The sequence below is a fragment of the Thamnophis sirtalis genome, unplaced genomic scaffold (assembly GCF_051295495.1).
Source record: "Thamnophis sirtalis isolate CommonGarterSnake01/CBP01778 unplaced genomic scaffold, rThaSir2_p1.2 scaffold_3, whole genome shotgun sequence".
NCBI lineage: Eukaryota > Metazoa > Chordata > Lepidosauria > Squamata > Natricidae > Thamnophis > Thamnophis sirtalis.
Window position 1 is genome coordinate 110,757,343 of NW_028261383.1, and position 20,145 is coordinate 110,777,487.

At 37.4% G+C, this 20,145-nt stretch overlaps 1 protein-coding gene across 2 annotated transcripts in view; it reads right to left on the bottom strand.

Annotated features, from left to right (window-relative positions):
• GABRA1 (gamma-aminobutyric acid type A receptor subunit alpha1) overlaps nt 1-20,145 on the bottom strand; it is a 51,450-nt gene that overhangs the window by 23,695 nt on the left and 7,610 nt on the right. The window lies entirely within an intron of this gene.

A 20,145-nucleotide genomic window follows, 5' to 3' on the forward strand; every position in this document is an offset into this window, starting at 1 on the left:
CAGCAGAAAACACATTTATTTTTATTAAAGATACTAAAAGGAGGTGATAACTCTGTATTAGATGCTTTACATGTGCAATCTCTGAACTGTTCACCTAGACTTATGAAAAGACTTGTAAAAACCCTGCCTCTGGAGAGCTGTTACTATGCAACTGCACAGGTACATCACACAGAACCAGAGAGACCAATAGTCTGATGCATCTGTAGATGTCCATAGTTCATCCACATCAATATTTAATCAGTTAAGCTTAAATCCATGAAATCATCAGCAAACTATGTGATCTTCTGCATACTATACACATTTCTTCTCAGAAGAAATTCCATTTCAAAAGAACCTTAGAAGGAACCTTCAAAGCTTTTTACAGGTACACATGATCATAATTAAGCCCAAAATTTCCATTGCTAAGTGATGCAGTTGTTAAGGAGTTGCACTTAATTTTATGACCTCATTTACCACAGTTGTTAAACACTGTGAATCACATGGTCGTTAAATGAATCTGGCTTCCCCCATTGATTGTGATTTTTCAGAAATGGGATGGAAAGGTTGCAAATGATGATTATGGGATCCCAGAATAGCACTACCATCATAAATGTATGCCAGTTGCCATGTACCTGAATTTTGATCAAGTAACCATGGGGATGATGCAACAGTCATAAGTGTGAAAAACAATCATAAATCTTCACTGCTCTTGTAATTTCAAATATTCCTTAGATGAATAGTTCTAAGCCAAGGATTACATGTATAGTCCTCTAAATTTACAACTCAATTTGACGATTCAGAGGACTATCCTACAAATAAAGGTCAGTAGTATGTATACAATCCTTTCCCCATAACCCTCTTGGAAGAGAAAAAAAATAAGCAGACATATCATAGTTACAATCTGGTTAGGAAGGCCATAATAATGGACCAATAATTCAATATGCTATTATATAAACTGAAAACTCAAGATAGTATAGACTTCAATATCCATTTTATCCATATGTCTAAACATTAAAGAAAGATGCCAATATATCATTGCCAACCATGACTGTAATATATTGTTTCTGTTTTGCTTTATTGCTCCCAGGACCAACAGCCGTAAGAAAGATGCTGAAAAAGCACTGTGATGGTAGAATCTCTTAATTAGCCATCCAATAAAATTGGCATGGTCTAATCAAATCTCCCTATGAGGATATTAGAGAACGGAAGGGGTTTCTTAAAATTCAATTAGGTTGTGATGTAATTCTAAAGACTGTCACAATGAGATCTAACCTGTTATTGCTAGTCTAAGGTGATTCCCCCCAAAATATATTCATCTTGGGAAAAAATGAATCTTTTCTGAGCCTAGCAATCAGTACCAGAACTTAGAGTTCTGCATGATTTCGATGCGAGCTAGTTAGACTTTAAACTGAGCCAGCAATGGGTACTTTCCATTTCAGATAGGGTGAATTGAAGCAGAGAAACAGAAGGGAGAGAGTTTTTAATGCTTCATTTGACTCGCACTGTCTGTCTCAAATTATTCTCCATTTACAATGCTTTTTACTGAAAAAAAATTGTTTTAATAAAACTAACCAAAGGGGGGAAAAAAACTGGGCTTTCTGAATTTAGCTAAAAAGATACAGGGATAACCACAGTCTTCAAATGGAACACCAAACAGTGGTTATTTCTAGTGTGTTGTTATTCAAGTTATAAAAGAAAAATTCTTAGGTCCAGTGAAAAACACTTATGACTATGGTCTATTCTGAAAATAATGAAAGCCTAGAAAAAGAAAAGTGTTTGATAATTTGCTATGGTTTTTTAAAACTCTTTTGAAGGTGTTGGAAAGGTTCCCAATTATTTCAAAATAGAGCTGGATCTCATCCCAAGTCAAGGGGAGATGGGAATGTAACAGGGAGTCAATCTTCTAGGATCTTTGAATGAAAATAGCTGTAAGCTAACTGTAATGGTTGAAAAGGGTGTTATAAAAAATTAACTGTTGCTACTGATTTATCCTCCCTGTCTTTTCCCATTCTTACTGAAGCTGAAATATGACTATACCCACTACTCATGTTTTTGCATTCGAAATCCCTATCTAATCACCCCTATCCCACCATGATGTTGAAAATAATTTTTTTAATGTTTTAATTATTTCTCTTTTGTGCTGGATTCAACACTAGAGCCTTTCTGCCACTGAAGAAATGTTATGGCTTGGAGAACTGGAAGCAGCAGCCAGTGGTTCAATGCCATATTTCATTTTTTTTTTTTTTGGTAACCTTCCAATCATGTAGATTAAAATGAAATGGGTATTATAGAGTTGGAACTGGCCATCTTATAACCAGAGCATCCATAAATTTCTTCAGCTAGAGGTTCCATTGGATAGAACAATACTCACTTCCTGGAAACTACACATGTATCATCAACTTAAGCTTCTCTTTTGATGAGGGTGATATGGTTTTCTGCAATTCCAGAAAACCTCATTTTCTAAAAGGATTTCCTTCTTTTAACCAACTCCAAATCCTTTCCTTAAAAACTTATTTTCTTAATCCAACTGTTCTTCTTTTTCAGTTTCTGATTTCTTTTTTCCTTCTTTTTTTAAAATATATTTCATTAGTTATATAAGGCAGTTTGTTTTCAAACAAATATTTTTTTAAAAATAAAAATGAGCAATGCACTACTCAAAAAAGGAAAAAAAATACAATAACACTAATAAATTATTCCCAAAGGCAAAAAATCCTGTAATTAAAATATATCCCAAGTGCCCCCAATTTACAAATCTTCAAAAAATGAAACAGCTTTCAAGATTTCACCCAGCCTGTCCAATGATTTTTTTTTCTAAATGGAAAGATAATGTGACATTTTCTGATTGTCAGAAAATATAATTTTCTCAAAAACTGCTGGGTCGCAAATCTCTAAAATCAAATCCTTTATATCTGGAGCTATGCTATTTTTCCATCTCCTAACAATTATTATTATTGCTATTCTTAAAGCATGAATAATCTTTGTGCAGAATATGTTAACTTCCATGAAGAAGGTATATAATTTAATGCAATACACCTTACTTTAAAAATCAAAGTTTTCCCAATAGTTTTCATTACCTATTATATAACATTATGCAAAAAGGATACGTAGAAGAACATTAGAACTGTCTAATTCCTGATTTGTACTCTTGGGGGCTAAAATGTCATAACAGCGAAGTTAAGGGCAGGGAGGTTTTGTTTATGGTTTGTTTGTTAAGGCACACATTGCCCACTGGTTTTATCTGCATTGGTTCCTTCTCTTTCTTCTCTTACACATCCAGTATGAGTAAAACCAACTCTTTTCCTCTTGTTCTTCTTTGTTCCCACTTCCTTTCCTTTCTGAATGCAGAGTTTATATTCCCTGGGATCAATCAACTGGTATAGCTTTTAACTTATGCTGGAAAAAGATATTTGTGGCATTTCAATCTAACTGCAATTGTAGCTCCGTTGATTTCAGCCATAATGTACAACAAACCTTGTTCTTACTATTTTTAACACTGCAACAAATTATTTTTGAAAAAGCCTAATTTCTTGCTTTAGGTGTACAAGAGAGTACACATGAGTCCCAACACGTGCAGGTTAATTGCACTTAGATGATGGAAGAATGGGTGGTGTTTCCATAAACAAATGCTTTCTCCCACTTCAGTAGAACTGCTTGCTATTTTGCAATTCTGAGATCTTCTAGACTAGCCTACACTAGCCAATAATACTTCACTATTTTTCTTACCGATTGCTGCTTCACATACCCAAGGCAGCTGAAAGAGGAAGCGTATGCATAGCACAACCCATTGACAGATCCTGTCATCCTCCAGAAACCAAATTATGGGGTTCTCTTTGCTCCTGCTCAATGGAGTCATGAACGGGGAATGCCAGCATTATGTCCAAATGATTATGCCATTTTGAAAAATCAAGCAACAAACAACTTTTTGAAAGAGAAGATTAAAAAGTTATTATAGCATATTGGTAAGATTCAGGTTCAAGTCCCCACTCAACCCCAGAGAATACTTGGGTCAGCTTGGGCCAAATAATAGGCTATTTCTTTCAGCCTAAACTCATTCAAATGTGTGAAGAAGAATAGCAGGATATTAATTTTCTGTAAATATTCAAAGTTGGAATTGTTACCAATAGGTAAAATCCCTCCGTTAATTCATAAATCAATTATAAGTTCCTTATCTGCAATGAATATATTAACTATCTTGAGGTTTTTATTTCACAGATAATTAATTTAAATGTGAACAAAATATATTAGGAAACCTCTTTGCATCTTGATAGATGTATTTAAATAGTAGTCTTTAAATTTTACCCTTTAAGCAAGGTTAACCCTCTTAAAATGAATGTGTTTCCTAGAATGTTATATACAGTATTTGCAATGGAATTCCTATACCCAGAACTGCAGATTATTTTCAAAACTTTAATGCAATGTATGATATTTTGTGGAGATTTTAAAGATACTTTTGAAAAAAAAATGCAGATATAACAGAGATAACCTTGGAGGTCTTCTAGTCCAACACTCTGCTTAAACAGGAGACCCTACACCTTTTCACACAAGTGGCTATCCAGTCTCTTCTTAAAAATCTCCAATGATGAAGCACCCTGAAGGCAAACTGTTCCACCAGTTAATTGTTCTCACTGTTAAGAAATTTCTCCTTATTTCTAGGTTGCTTCTCCCCTTAATTAGTTTCCATCCATTGTTTCAACACTCTATTAAATAGGTTGGGTAAGATTTTGTTTTCCAGATCTTGAATTACATCATCTTGCATATTTATTGGTTAATTCCAAATTATGAACAACTTCACTTACTGGAGATTTTCTGTCCTGGGATCTTGTCTATAATACTTTGGGTTGTATTGGAATCAAAATATAACAGACTTCAAATGGTTCCTCTCACTGGCATAGATTATTTATAAGAGATAGCATTTTGATTCCTTTTTTTTTTCATGCTAAGCTGATGCTATATGATTACCAAAATCTCAGATTTAATTTAAAACAACCTATGGGAAATGTAGGTTTAAGTCAGGAATCGAACACAGTGGCATGAAGAATTAAGGATTTCTATATTGGGATGAGCTTTAACATCAATCTCAAAACCTTCAACACATTTTAATGTGTCCTACTCGACAAAAAATAATATTTCAAAATTATTAGTTTCCCTTGCATTAAGTAACAGCGTGAGTAAAAGATCACATTGTTAGGGAAGCAGCAAGATCAATTCTTTCAAACACATTTGAACTGTATCCTGTAAATGCTCCATCTAGGGAGAAAGTTATTCAATATATTATTTTAAATTTAAGATATTTTCAGATGAATGTATTCTTTTGCATTATATTAGATTGTATATTGTTCTTTTTCTTGCTCATTTTATTTTATTACGTCCATCTGCCTTTTTAACTGGTATGGTCTCTCCATGTATGGCACTGACCTTCTTTGTGAGATTGTAAGCAATGGTTCAAGAACATGCCCTTTCTTTAATCAAACTTCAACCTTCTTTAATACAGATAAATGTATATGCTGATCTTTTCAACACAGTCTTGTTCCATATTTGCTGACATGAAGCTGTAACTACTTTAATTGATTTTTCTCCTGCAACTTTATACACTTCAGTGGGCAGTTTATTTAATACGTGCCTTTATATCATTTCAATAAAAACATGAATCTAACACATTGATCTGCAAAAAGCAGGGTTCAATAAATTTAATGTTAATATATAAGTATCATAATTTAAAGAGAACCACCAAAGCAACAGAAACAGCCACATATATCCTAAACACATATATTCACTCCATCTCAATCCCTCTGTAACTGCTTAAATAGTCATATTTTCACTATTTTTTCAAACGTTAACAATCAGCGTACATGATTGCATTACAGTGATTTCATTTCATTATTTCTGGAGGGGAGGGAACAGATTCTACAAGAGAGGAGCTTCAGCAGAAAATGCTTCTAAGATGCCCCAGCAATAACTTGTGCGACATGGAAACTCTCAGGATTGTTTCTATGCCAACATATTACAATTTTTTTCTTGCAGTAAGTAATCCACAGATATCCAGTCCTAAACTCTGTAGAACTTCATAAGATATTACTAGCCATTTAATTATTCCTGGGCACAAATGGTTTATCAAGATAGTTTTCTAAAATATGTCTATTAAATGATAATATTGGATATTCCTACTGTAATATGGTCTCATTACCGTCCAAATCGGCTACTGGAATTTACTGTTTATGAACTGCCCCTGGAAATCACCCAGAAACTTCTGCTAGTGTAAAATGAAGCTGCTCTAATATTGGATATTAGGAATTCTGCATTCTACACTACCAGAAGTTTCTGGGTGATTTCCAGGGGCAATTCATATACAGTAAATTACAGTAGCCGATTTGGAAGGTGATGAGGCCATATTTTGTCAGCATCTGGTGGCAATCTATTTTTAACTTGTCAACTGATAGTTATAAATAATGTTCTATAGGATGTGATCCCTGTATACATCCCATCTGTGCCAACATTTCTGTCATTCTAGCATCTCATTATTTTTTATATTTTCCTTTAATGTAACTTTCCTTTATTATATTTCTTCTATGATTACACTTGGACACTTAGCAGAGTTTTTTGGTGATTTTTCTGAACTTCTCAAAAATATCAGTCATGGTTTTTTTCTTTCTTTCTTTCTTTCTTTCTTTCTTTCTTGTTAGATTGCTCTGTTTAGTGACATTCTTGATCATGTTATCTTTTCTTGTTTTTTCTTGCTTGATGTGGAAAGTCTGCACTGATTTGTTATATGTCTTTCTTGTTGCCCAAGGCTTTCATTCTCCATGTATCTTTGATTATCATGATAAGTTGTTCTGAAAGCCACTTGGATTTTTTTCCTCTTTGACATTTTGGAAATACGTTTTTTTTCTTTTCTTTTTTCTTTTTTTCAGTTTTCTACTATAAGCTTCCTTAGTTCCAAAGGTTCCCCTCATAAATAGGTTAAGCATACTAAATCTGTCCCTTGGCTAGGTCATATATTCTGATAGTACATCTTCTGCATCATCTTAGAGCCAAGGTGGCGCAGTGGTTAAATGCAGCACTGCAGGCTACTGCTAGATCAGCAGGTCAGCGGTTCAAATCTCACCAGCTCAGGGTTGACTCAGCCTTCCATCCTTCCGAGGTGGGTAAAATGAGGACCCAGATTGTTGGGGGCAATATGCTGACTCTCTGTAAACCGCTTAGAGAGGCCTGAAAGGCCTATGAAGCGGTATATAAGTCTACTGCTACTGCTATCTTCACATTGCAATGGGATGGACAAATATAGGAGGTCAAGAAACTTTAAGCTAATGTGTAAGTTCAAATCTATAAAATATGGCCTAGTGTATTGTGATTCCCATCAGTATATATTTGTGATGTCAACTTAGGAGTTAAAGTAAACAAAAATAGTCTCTCTCCATAGCAAAATCAGTTCCAAATTTTATAAATGTTATCGTTTGGGGGGGGGGAATACATCCGATCTCAAGAGTTGACTAAATGAAAATTATGTTGGAGCATCTTTCTCTATAGTAATGCCAACAAAATAGAACCATCCATTTGAAACCAGGACTTGCCACAGCTTTTAATAGGCTGACAACATGAATCTATTTATCTGCCTATTGTAGCTCATTTTTATAACTATTATATCTTATATTAAAACATATAACTTTGTAATGTAGAACACTCATAAATGTCAGATAATTTCTTCCTATAGCTTCCATCTCATCTGTAGAATATATCTCCAGCTTTGCCAAACAAAACTATCTAAAGGTTAAATACAGCTTGTGGTAAAATTAATTTCACCCTAAATAACTACAGCTGTAGCTTCTGAATTGCAATTATTTCAATTCAGTGGAAAAAGTCCTAAAAAAAATGGAACTCCCCCTAGCCATGTACATACATTCTTTAGGAGAAAAACTTAGTAACAGGGGACACATCACCATCAAAGCACATAAGCAGCTATACTGTACAGCTATTTGTATCATCCATTCACTGGGACATCTGGGCTGTTTTTATGTGGAGTAGCGGTTAAGGCTGGATTAGCAATTGGGGACTCAGGTTCTAGTGCTCTCTTAATAGGCTGAGTAACTTCCGGCCAATCACTTTAACCCAGCTTTAGACTGAGAATTTTTTTAAAAAACCATCTATTTGCCATATTCTGCATCAGCCATAGCTTCCAAATGTTCTTCAGTTGTAGGCTAACAGTAGCACATTGCAATCACCCACCCATCAGGTGACAAAAGCAGCAATGGCATAAGGAGAGCTTCCTGATCAAGAACAGTCACAACCAGCACAGTAACTGAAGTTGCGCAAATGCTTTCTTGACCACATTTGCCAGCTGTTCCTCAAGCAGGAGCTGAGAGGCCATTGGATTGGGCATCAGTAGTCATATTAACAGGCTGCCTTAACGTAACAGGATTTGCAATTTTTTGTAAACCTGCAGTACACAGGTTAATTGCAGCAATATAATAAAATGAGTCAAGAATACAAAAGGATAGCAACAGAAAATGAGAAAGAAGGAAAGAAAAAAGACTACCGAGAACAAAACATCCAACCCTCAACCTCAGGCCACAGTTTTCTAGAACCTTTCCCAGGCCGTTCTTTAAAAGGCAAGTTTTCACAGATATAACCATAAAGTATAATAAATACTTGAAAAAGTGGCACTGATTAAGAAAGGACAGGAGTAGAACTGGGAAAGTGAGGGGGGCGGGCAGCTCCTTGAGTTTCAGCCAAATGAAACATTAATATATCGTGGATCTTTTGCATTTGAATAAAATAAGTATGTACAGTTTCTTTCAGGGCTGGTGAAATAAATGGGGTAGAAACATTGATTTCTGTCATCAATAATTATAAAGTATTTAAAGTAGCATGTTTAAATTTAGCTCAAGCTATGCTCTCTTCAAATACATGCTCTCAACAGCTCCCAGTATTCTCTACCATCGTAATCATAGCTGACAATTAAAGAACTGAAATTTATAAGCTTGGATGATGTTTGGTTTGTGTAAGACTGAGATAATGAAGATGGGAGCATCAAAGTCTAGAATTCTTATTAAAAATATACAGGAACACAATCTAGTCAAAAAATGTAAGGTGGTTTTTTTTTTGCACAAGAGATCTGTATCGCTGCAATGTTTCAATGTAACTATTATCCTTACAACTTGTAGAAAACAATTCACATGTATAGCTTTGTTTGTTTGTTTGTTTTAAATAATTCATTTCCCACTATTTTGCACAGCCATCTCCTCATCTCCTCTTCCATATCACAAAGTTCCCATCATGAATCAGAAATCTATAAAATGTTGTTTTTATGTAAATCATTTCACTAAACATAAATTGAAAAGCAAAGATGATAAAATAATGCTCAGGTAGAAATAGGTCTGCCTGCATTATTGTGATTGAATACATATTACTCTCCTTCAATAGAACAGAATATTGCACATGAAAGGTTAAGTCTAAATGTCTTGCCATGAAAGAAATAGAAGTAATCTACATCATTTTTACCTCCGCAGCACCCCAAATATATTCCAGAAATTTGAGAACACTCCAGAGTGGATTGTAATATTGGACAGAGGAAAAAAAGGACAAATTGAATTTCATTGGCAGAGGACTATTTAGCATAGTGTTGCATATAACCTAGATAGGAGAGCTAACATACAAATGAACTTTAGAATGCTTAATGTCTTTATTGGATTATATAGACACATCTTTTGGTGATCTGGACTATTACTAAAACAGCATACTATAAGACATGTAGAATTTTACTCTTAAGACTAATGCAGATGAAGGTTCTTTGGCTTGCATATTTGTCTACAATATAGTAAAAATAACATTATCTTGGAAAGTGCCTTATTAACTGTCTCTGAATTAAGGTATTGTAAAATACTACAGCAGGAACTCATATTACAAATTGATTATTGTTAGATTGGGTAATGGATAGGCACACACAGGCTTAATGGTAACAACAGCTCTTTATTAACAACAAGTGAGAACAATCCAGCAAAGGTTGAATCTGAAAGCAGCCCTTTTATAGGGAGCTGTCAGACCCTTTGACCAATAGGATTAAACCTCTGTTCCCGCCGGAACAGAGGACCTTGGTGGAAACCACTGTAGTTAGAACTAATATCTAACACCCCTCCCCTCTTGGTTGGAACAATCCTATTTGTAATGTAGTCACGCAGGTAAGCGGGCTTTTGGGTAGCTCTGCCTGACCTGTGCAGTTCAGTAGGAGGGGTTTCCTTGGACAGGTTGGACAGACCTGTTTGCTCTGCAGCTCCGCTTGGTGGAAGCTCCTGGAACCTTTCACAGGCCGCGGCTGGAGCTTCTAGAGCCGGTTCTCCCGGAGCTTGCTGCGGGCCTGCAACATAACCAGATAAGTTTCCCAGTACCCTCGAGCTTGAGCCGGCCAAGGAAGGAGTGAGTGTTTGCTCCGTTTGGGTAGGGCTTTGGCTAACTCATGAAGGAGTTACCTCTGGTTGTCTAACAGTGGAGTTGAAGAGGTGGCCACAGAGTTAGTCAATATGCCTTCTCCAATTTCTACTGTCCTCGAGCTCTAAGAGGTATGAGTGAGGGACAGTGATGCCTATTACTGTGGCAGGAATCCACAGAGTTCCCCTGGTGTAGTTGTGGGTGTATACCGAATCCCCTACGCTAAATGTCCGAATCTTGCTTGTGGAGTCTGGGGGCGATGAGGCAGAATAATTGGGATGTAGCCGGTCTAAGTGAGACCTTAGCCGGCAACCCATGAGAAGCTCGAAGGAGCTTCTCCCTGTTGTGGCACTGGGTGTGATGTACTGAATTAGCAAATAGTGGTCAACTCATGTTTGCCAATCTTCCGGGCCCATCCTAGAGAGGGCCTCTTTTGCAGATCACACCATTCTCTCCACCTGACCATTGGAGGCCAGATGGAATGGTGCGACCCGGGCATGCCTGATTCCCTGAGCTGCTAGGAAGGTCTCAAATTGCATGGCCATGAATTGGGGCCCATTGTCAGAGACCAAGATGTCGGTCAGGCCGTGCGTGGAGAAAAGTCTCCATAACACCTTGATGACTGCTTCTGCCATAGTGGAGGTCATCAGGACTACCTCTAACTATTTCGAGTAGGTGTCCACAACTATGAGAAATGTCTAGCTATAAACTGGGCCAGCAAAGTCAATGTGTACCCTAGACCATGGTGCTTGAGGTCGCTCCCACTCCTTAGCAGGCACCTCTTGGGGAGTTGGTCTGGACTCCTGGCACGGTGTGCAGGTAGCCATCCATTCTTCGATCTTCCTGTCCATGTTAGGCCACCACACGTAACACCTAGACAAAGACTTCATCCTGACAATTCCAGGATGCCCTAGGTGGAAAGCCTCTAATACTGCAATACGCAGTTTGGGTGGAACAACGACCCAGTCTCCCCACAGTAAACAGCGATTTACAACCAATAACTCATCATGTTTGGGAAAATACATTTCGAAATCAACCCCAACAGGCCCCTTGGGCCACCCCCTCCACACCCAGTTCAAAATTTGCTTGATGGTGGAGTCCTTTGCAAAGTGACAGGCAATGTCACTGGATGAGACAAGCCCAGTCTCAAGGCAGTCAAAGAGGAGGACTAGCATCTCAGGGGTAGGGTCAGTGAGAGGTTCAGGCAATGGGCAGCAGCTCAATGCATCAGCATGCCCCAAAGTGGAGCCTGGTCGGTGGATGAGGCGGTAGGATTAGGCAGCTAGGAAGATTGTCCACCTTGTCATCCGCGGTGATAGTGACACTGGGTTAGGTCGGTCACCAACCAGTAAGCCCAACAATGGCTTGTGTTCTGTAACCAGTTTCAAGTCCCAGCCATATAGATACTCCTGGAACCTCTTTACTTCGGCCATTGCAGCCAAAGCATCACGGTCCAGCTGGCTGTAGCTCTGCTCTGTGGCGGACAAGGTCCTGGAGTAAAATGCAATAGGGGCTTCGGTTCCGTTCGGCATGCAGTGGCTGAGGACAGTGCCGATACCAAAGGGGGAAGCATCGCAGGTCAGCACCAACGGCAGGGTCTGGCTGTATTGAACTAGAAAAGAGTCCGCTAACAGGAGTCATTTTACCACGGCAAATGCGGCAGCCTCAGCTCTGTCCCAGGACCACTTCACATTCTTAGCCAGGAGAAAGTGTAAGGGTTCAGCAATGGTGGCTTTCTGTTTGAGAAAGATGCTGTAAAAATTAAGGAGCCCGAGGAACGTCAGCAGCTCGGTTTGATTGCAAGATGTGGGGGCGTCCTGAATAGCTTTAATTTTTTGTGTAGTTGGGTGAATCCCAGAACCATCAATTAGGTACCCTAGGAATTCAACCCTTGGCATGTTAATTTGGCATTTCTCTTTTTTGAGGCTTTCGTTTCTAATTTGAGCCAAAACTGTTCGTACACATTTTAAAAGTTGCGCCTCATTTGCAGCCGATACCAAGATGTCGTCAAAATAGGGGATGACTCCTGGAATCCCCTGCAAAAGCCATTCCATGACACTTTGGAACAGTCCAGGGGCGATACTAATGCTGAATTGCAGGCGGTGACATTTGAATGCACCCCTCTGCATCACAATGGTTTGTCCAATTTTGCGAAGATTTTTCCTGGGCCTAGTGAATGAAGTAGGTGCTGTACAACGGGTACAGGGTAGGCCCTTTGTTGCAGCACTTTATTTATTGTGCACTTGTACTCCACGCAGATGCGGACGCACCCATCAGATTTGACAGGTGTCACTATAGGGGTCTCCCAGTGTGCGTGATCAACCAGCTCTAGGATTCCCTGGCTCACGAGCTTGTCAATTTCCCTGTCAATTTTGGGGTGGAGAGCAAAAGTACTCTCCTTGGTTTTAGCCTAATTGGAGCTATGTTGGGGTCCACACTAAAGGAAATTGGTGTCCCCACATACTTACCCAGACTGGTGCTGAAGACATCCTCAAACTCCTTAAAGATGGCCTCAGCGCCATCGTCTTACAAGGCATTGATACTTCTAGGCCCAGGTCTTGGAACCAATCTAGCCCTAGGAGGCTCTGCAGGTTGCTGCTGACCACTGTCACTGGGAGTTTCCCACTGAACTTGAATTTCACCTGGAAGGCACCTTGGTCCATGATGGGGACTCGGTTTCCCTGGTAATCACGTAGGCGGATGTCAGGAGTCCGTAGATGCTGCTTCTGTAGGCTAGGGATAGCCTGCTTTAGGGTAGACCACGGCATGATGGTCAGTGATGATCCTGTGTTGATCTCCATGTCACATGGAGAGTCCTTGATGAGGACTGTGACCTTCAGCTTTTTTGGCCACCTGGTGCGGACTTGCCGATTGACGTATGGTAGGTGACTCTATTGTTGCCCTCTGAGCCATGGTGCTTCTGCCAGGCCCCTGGGTTGGGCCTCTTGGTGCACTTCTAGGCTGCCAGGTAGTGGCAGGGAATTCACTCTGGCACACCTTGGCAATGTCCCCTTTCACTTGCAGCATTGGCAGGTTGTGTCGCGGAAACGGCAAGCCGATCTGGCATGATCTCCTCTGCAGCTAGCACAAGGTGGGAGGTGCAATTTGAATTTGTGCGCCGGCTGGGCGCAGCTACTGTGCATGCGGCAGCTGTCATCTTCCTCGCCTTCTGAACTTTCGGACTCTGCAGCCTCGTGATGTATGTGTGTGCTCTTCCACACGCGGGGACGCTTTGGCGCTGAAGAGTCTCAGTAGATTTGGTGGCTGATTTGGAAGCCCTGGCCTCGTCCAAGGAGATCTGCAGAGTGAGGTTAGATTTAGTGAGTAACCTCTTCTGCAGGGTAATGTCCTGCACGCCGCAAATTATGCGGTCCAGAATCAGCTTGTCCAGTTCTCAGAATTCGCAGTACACTGCAGCCTTGCAAAGCACTGCAACGTACTCATTAATTGACTTGCCCTCTTTCTGGTTTTTGATGTTAAACTCATGCCAGAGAATGCGCTTGGATGGCTTAGGTTCATAGTGGGTCCTCAGCATCTGCTGCAGCACAGACCAGTGTCAGTGGTGTCAGCTCAGAGAGGTTTTTTGCCATCTTGAACACTTCCCAGCCACAGTATCCGAGGAACATGTTCTTCTTGCGGCCTTCAGGAAGGCCCATGAGGTCGTTTGCCTCGAGGAAGTAGTCAAATCATAGCATGTATGATTCCCAGTGCTCGGTGACTGGGTCATATGGAGTTGGTTGGGCGTGCATAGCCATTTTGTGTACAAAGGGCGATTTGAGTTTGCCACTCAAAAATGGCTGCTTGAAGCAGCGCTGAGCTCCAGGCTGGATGTACTTGCTGGATTGCTACGCTCTTTTCAGTTCACCTAGTTGCCTTCCAATCCCACCTTCATCACCAGTGTTAGATTGGGTAGTGGATAGGCACACACAGGCTTAACGGTAACAACAGCTCTTTATTAAGTACAAGTGAGAACCATACAGCGAAGGTTGAGTTTGATTGCAGCCCTTTTATAGGGAGCTGTCAGACTCTTTGACCAATAGGATTAAACCTCTGTTCCCGCCGGAACAGAGGACTTGGTGGAAACCACTGTAGCTAGAACTAATATCTAACAATTATATCAGGAACGTTTGGTGATATCTATGAATCTTTCTGCGGTAAATTGAAGAATCTGAATTTCTTCGTATATTGACAGTAAACAGAAAGAAAACTACTTGAACCATTAGCCTTTTGCTTTCTATCTACTGTAGACTTTCAGTTTATAAAACAAATCCCTTAGAATATATTCTTATCAACATAACAATTATTTTAAGTTACATAATGTCTGATTCAATATTAGTTATTGACCAACTTATTCATTTAAAAAAAATGTATGTTGGTAAATGGACAATAGGGTTATATAAAAAGTGAATACATATTTTTACATTATTTAAGAATAAATATACCATATTTGTATTACTAAAGAGGAAAAAATTAACATTCATAAAATTGATATAATATTTTAGGTATTTTGTTATCTAAAAAAATGGAGACCAGGTGTAATAGATTCCTTACTTAAAGTATTATTCAAAATTATTATTTTTTAAAAAAATAGGCAATGTTATTTCAGCCATTTTAAAATATCATCAAAGCAAAATGACTTTTAATTCTCTAATATTTTGCTGCAGTAAATCTGAATAATTATAATATACATTGAATTAATTTCTTATGCTGTCCCACTTTATAATTTTAAAGAAAGATTACATTAGAATTATTTATCAAAGCATGATTTATATTTTTCCCAATTCGTTGAAATTTTAAGCAAAAGTTTAAATAAATGGATGCAGTTAAATATAAATCAGTATGATACATTTCTAATGAGAGAGTTAATACCAGGTATTTATGCATTTATTAGCCAATGATGGCTTGTTAAAACAGATTAAAATGGAAATCAGTAGATTCCAATTCCAAGTCTATTGATACTTTTATTCAAAATTTCAGAAAGAGGATTTCTGCCATGTAAGGTCTTTGTAGAATATTAAAAAGGTTGATTATACAATAAATATGGTATACATTTTCTCAAATATTGTTAATGCTCTTGATGAGAAGAGCATCCTGAGTTTAAGAATAACCTTCACTTTAAAAATAATGTATTGCCTTTTTTCATAAAATTGATTGACAAAAATATATTAAAACATAGAATTCATATCAATGATCAAGACTCTTCTTCTATCAATTCCTGTTACTCTATTCTTTATCTGATCATATTTATCCACATGTTTACATTTTGGGTGGGCAAGGAATGAGACCCTGGGAGAATCAAAAAACAGAAATAGTTTCCACTTTGTCTTTAGAATTTGGGAAAATATTAATTTCTTATCAAGGGAAGAATGGTATTGCCCTAACTGACAATTTGCTAATAAAACTACTTGTTAAGATTCTAACTGATCTGAGTTAATACTTTTATTTGAGAGCACTCAAAGTAGCACCTCAAATTTTGGATGTCTAAATAGCCACCTTTTTGTTTCTTTGTTTCCTAATTGTGTGTTTTACCTAGTTCTAGTTTGATTTTTCTTTAATAATTATGTGTAAATGATGAAATTATCATTTGTCACATATAAACCAAGGAGGGCCCTGGAAGTGTTTAATTTAAGAATAGAATTTTAGGAGAAATACTCATTTTAATCATAAGCAGTAACATTGAATTTCAGTAAATGTCACTGTAATCTCTTCAGTAATAGCCATACAATCATTCAACTTATATTATTTCCATTGTCTATGAACTGATTTAAGTTTTCTAATCTGGGATATTTGTTTAATGAGATGTAAATTAGACATAAAAGGATTTCATTTTAATCTATTCCAGCATTCTACATATTTTAGTATAATTAGAACCAAAATAAAACCCTACGGTCATTACAAAACCGTCAGTTTCCTAGGTACCAGAGAGTGACCTTCAACCTATTTGTTCATTCATGATTCTAGCTGCCAGACTGATCTTCAATGTAATTCTGAAGCTGTTTAAGATGAAAAAGAAAAATGGAATTTAAATTTGATTAAGGGTCAAAAGAATTCCACTGGCTTTTTCTCTCACATACAGACACTCATACACCAAATCTGCTCTGATCACCTGTCCTGATATGCACACACAGAAATAGACAATTCCACAAAGTAAATGGATCATATCAATAGCCATAGCACTTAGACTCATATACTGCTTCATGGTGCTTTAGAGCCCTCTGTAAGTGGCTTACAGCGTCAGGCTATGTTTTCATGCTATCCAGGAAAGTAACACTTCCACTTACATAATCACTGAAGCCAAAAACTCTACATAGAGTACATGCACACATAGATACAACCTGCCAGAGACAGCTTTTAAAGCACTGAGCTTTTCAAAGGAGATAGTGTTTTGACGCTGCTTTGCCCATGCTGAGATGCTTTGAGAAGCCTCTCTTTCCAAAGTTGCGAGAAGGTGCCATTTGTATCGCAATTTCAAGCAGCTCAATCGATGCAAAAGAGATGGAATTGTTTATCTCTTAAAACTTCTTAGAAAAAGTTGCAGTGCAGTGGCTGAAGTAAAAAAACAACTGCTAAAGACATCATAAACTTGGCAAACCTTGGGCTTTTTGCCAGATTTGGAAATGCCAAATCTTCCCCTCATAGACATAGATATTCAGGTATGACTTGATTCAATCACAGCTCTTTCAGATATCTTTTCTGAAACAATTTTAAATTGAGGTCTGTGAAATTGTCCAGTTTTCTGTACTGTAGATGCGATCAATCAGCTTTTATTATCAAGGTCTAATATACACTTGATCTAACTCATATATTCTCTTATTATTTATTATTTTAGGGAGGTGAGCTTGTTAAGAGCCATTTATTCCTAATATATACAATAATCATAATTAAAAGGTGTATATTTTGTTTTTATGCTTTAGTGGTCAGCATCATCCAGAAAGCTGAAAATATCACCCCTCCTATGGATTATTCTCAGGTTACTACATGTTTAGTTAGAAGTAACCTGCAGTGGCGGTATAATTAAAGAAATATACATCGAAAGCGCCCTTATCTTACTGTATTCTCATTTGAAATTGTTTCATTTTTTTTCAAATCATAAGGATAATAAGGAATTATTTTGAAAACACAATAAAAAAACTACAGGAAGCTTCTGCCTGAATCAAACTGTTTTAGCATATCATCACATGTGCATAGTATATCTCTCTGGTGCTTGTGAATTTGGAGACATCAGTAAGGCACCAACTTTCAATCTTCAAAGAGACTGAAAATGTTCTGTGTGCCATCTATTCTTTTCAGTCTATGTGGTTCTGCTTTGATTCCTCATCTATTCTACCTTTTACAGACTTTCTGTAGCAAAAAGAGATTTTATACAAATGCCAGGTGAGCAAAACTTCTACAAATGGCCGCCGTTAGTAGAGATGCTGATCCAAGTGTGAGAAATGGATACTGATTAATGTCTGATAACCTTGAATAAGGAACCATATATTTGTACTATAATTAGATACTCTGATCTCAGCCACGTACAGGAAATAAATCTTAGGCATGGAAGCCAGAATGTACGAAGAATTCCAAACCATCTCAGCTATAATATGATGCCCTTGGGCTTATTCAATTGCCCACAAGGTATAGTCACGAACCAGTATCTTTCTGGGCCCTTTGATTTTCAGGCCTACATTCAGAGCTATACAAATCCCAGCTTGAACAGCCCTGAAGCATTTTAATCATATGGCATCAAATGTCCATCCTGAAATCTGAGACACAACATTTACATACATTTCTTTACTCTTCTTAAATGAGATGCATCTGCATTTATTTCTATACTGTGCTAAATAATACCATTAGCCTCTTCCTCAATGACTGATGTAGCAGCTACCAGCAGCTACAATCAGGAATTGAGAAATATTTATTTTTAAACTAATCCCACAGAAACATTGTTATTTCAGAAGAAAATTGGCAGAAGAAATATTGTTACTTTAAGTCAACCAAATAATTGTTGGTAATCTTACATTTTACTTTCAAAATTATATTCAAAATTCAAGAGATCAGTAGAATGAATGATGAACACTGCTTAACTAAACTGGACACAATTCGATCAAATATCTTATTCTAAATAGATTGCAGAAAGTGATAAAAGGCACAGAATATTTAGTTAACTACAGAACTCTGTAATGGTTTTTGGTGACTATTAAATGTGGCAGTTGGTCAAATCTTTAGATTACTATGAAGGATGTGAGAGAGTTGAAAGCACTTTTTACTATTTTTATTCTTAGCATATGCTTCTGGATCTAGACAGACCATACTGCGCTTCTGAAGTGAGGGCTGCACAAACAAACGAATTACTTTTTTTCTTTTGCTTTTGGCACAGCAGTTGCAGAAATGAATGAACAATAACTTAAGCAGGTACAGTTTGCATCCATCTGTATGAACAGAATGGCTTCTATCATCTAGTAAAAGTTCTTATGGGAAGAAGACAGAAAAGCTTGCCCTCAAATCTTGCAATACCATGGATTTCCTTCACCTCCTACATTGTTCCTGAATTTTCAATTATTGTTCTTTCTTTTTTTAACCATTTTAGGATAGACAAAGCTTATAGGATCTTTGGATAGAAGCTATTTTTTTCCAGGAATTATAATTCCTGAAGCAGATAGACATGTCAGCTGTGTACTCAATTTCCTCCATTTTCACATATATCGCTTTCCTAGTCTTAGATTTCTTGTTCCTTTGAAAGTCAATGAGATCATGAAATATTACTTTCGGCTGAAATTCACATTTCTAGTTGATGTATAAAATAATAATCAAAACTGCAAACAGCACTGTAATTGGCTTATATTTAGGGTGACAAATCTTGACTATTCCAGCCATGTCTACCAAAAATCTCATGCTTCCACCCATCCTTGACCCTAAACACACACATGCTAAAAACAGGAAAATAAAATAAAATCTACTCCTAAATATTAGAGTGTACTGGAGAATTCCAATAGAAAATGTAAATTAAATGTTAATACTAGCGACTAGAACCATATGGGATATTAACTGTCATGAACTACAAGGCTATGCAATTGTTAATGCATGATCTAAATTACAGTTTTACTTTCCCTTTATGTTCAGGAATGTGTACATACAGATCTAAGAATAGGCAACCTTTTGCAAGCATCATACCCTTCCATAATATACATATTTTTAAGAATGCTTAAAAAATTGTGGACTAAATTAGGGAATACCAAAAAGCACATATTTGAGAGTAAGTGCATTCTACTTCACATGCAAATTGAGGAATTGTTAGTAAGACTCAGAACTGAATAAATTGTTATATTTCTTTTTGAGCGTTTTACCTCAGATTCATTTGAATTGAACTGATACTGCTTAAACCAATCCGTCCGGAGGACTAGCAGCCAGTCAGACACTTTAATATGAAAATGTCCTCTTCTTTTTTTCTGAATCAAGGGAATAGTTGAATATTTGAATGTCATGCAATGTAAGTAATGGATCTCTCAATTTTCGTTTTGTTTTGATTGAAACATTGTTTTCAGATTCAATGCAGATTATAATAATGAAAAACCAGTATGTTTTAATTCAGATATAGAAAGGGGTCCTAGAAAACACCCTTCTTCAGCTTTGCATCAAAGAATGTGGTATGTTTTCAAGGTAAAGTGTTTCCCCTGTCCATTTGTGACTTATTCTTAGCGGCAGTAAGTGTGCTCATCTCTGTCTTTTAGCTGAGGAAGCCAATGTTGTTAGAAGACACTTTCATGG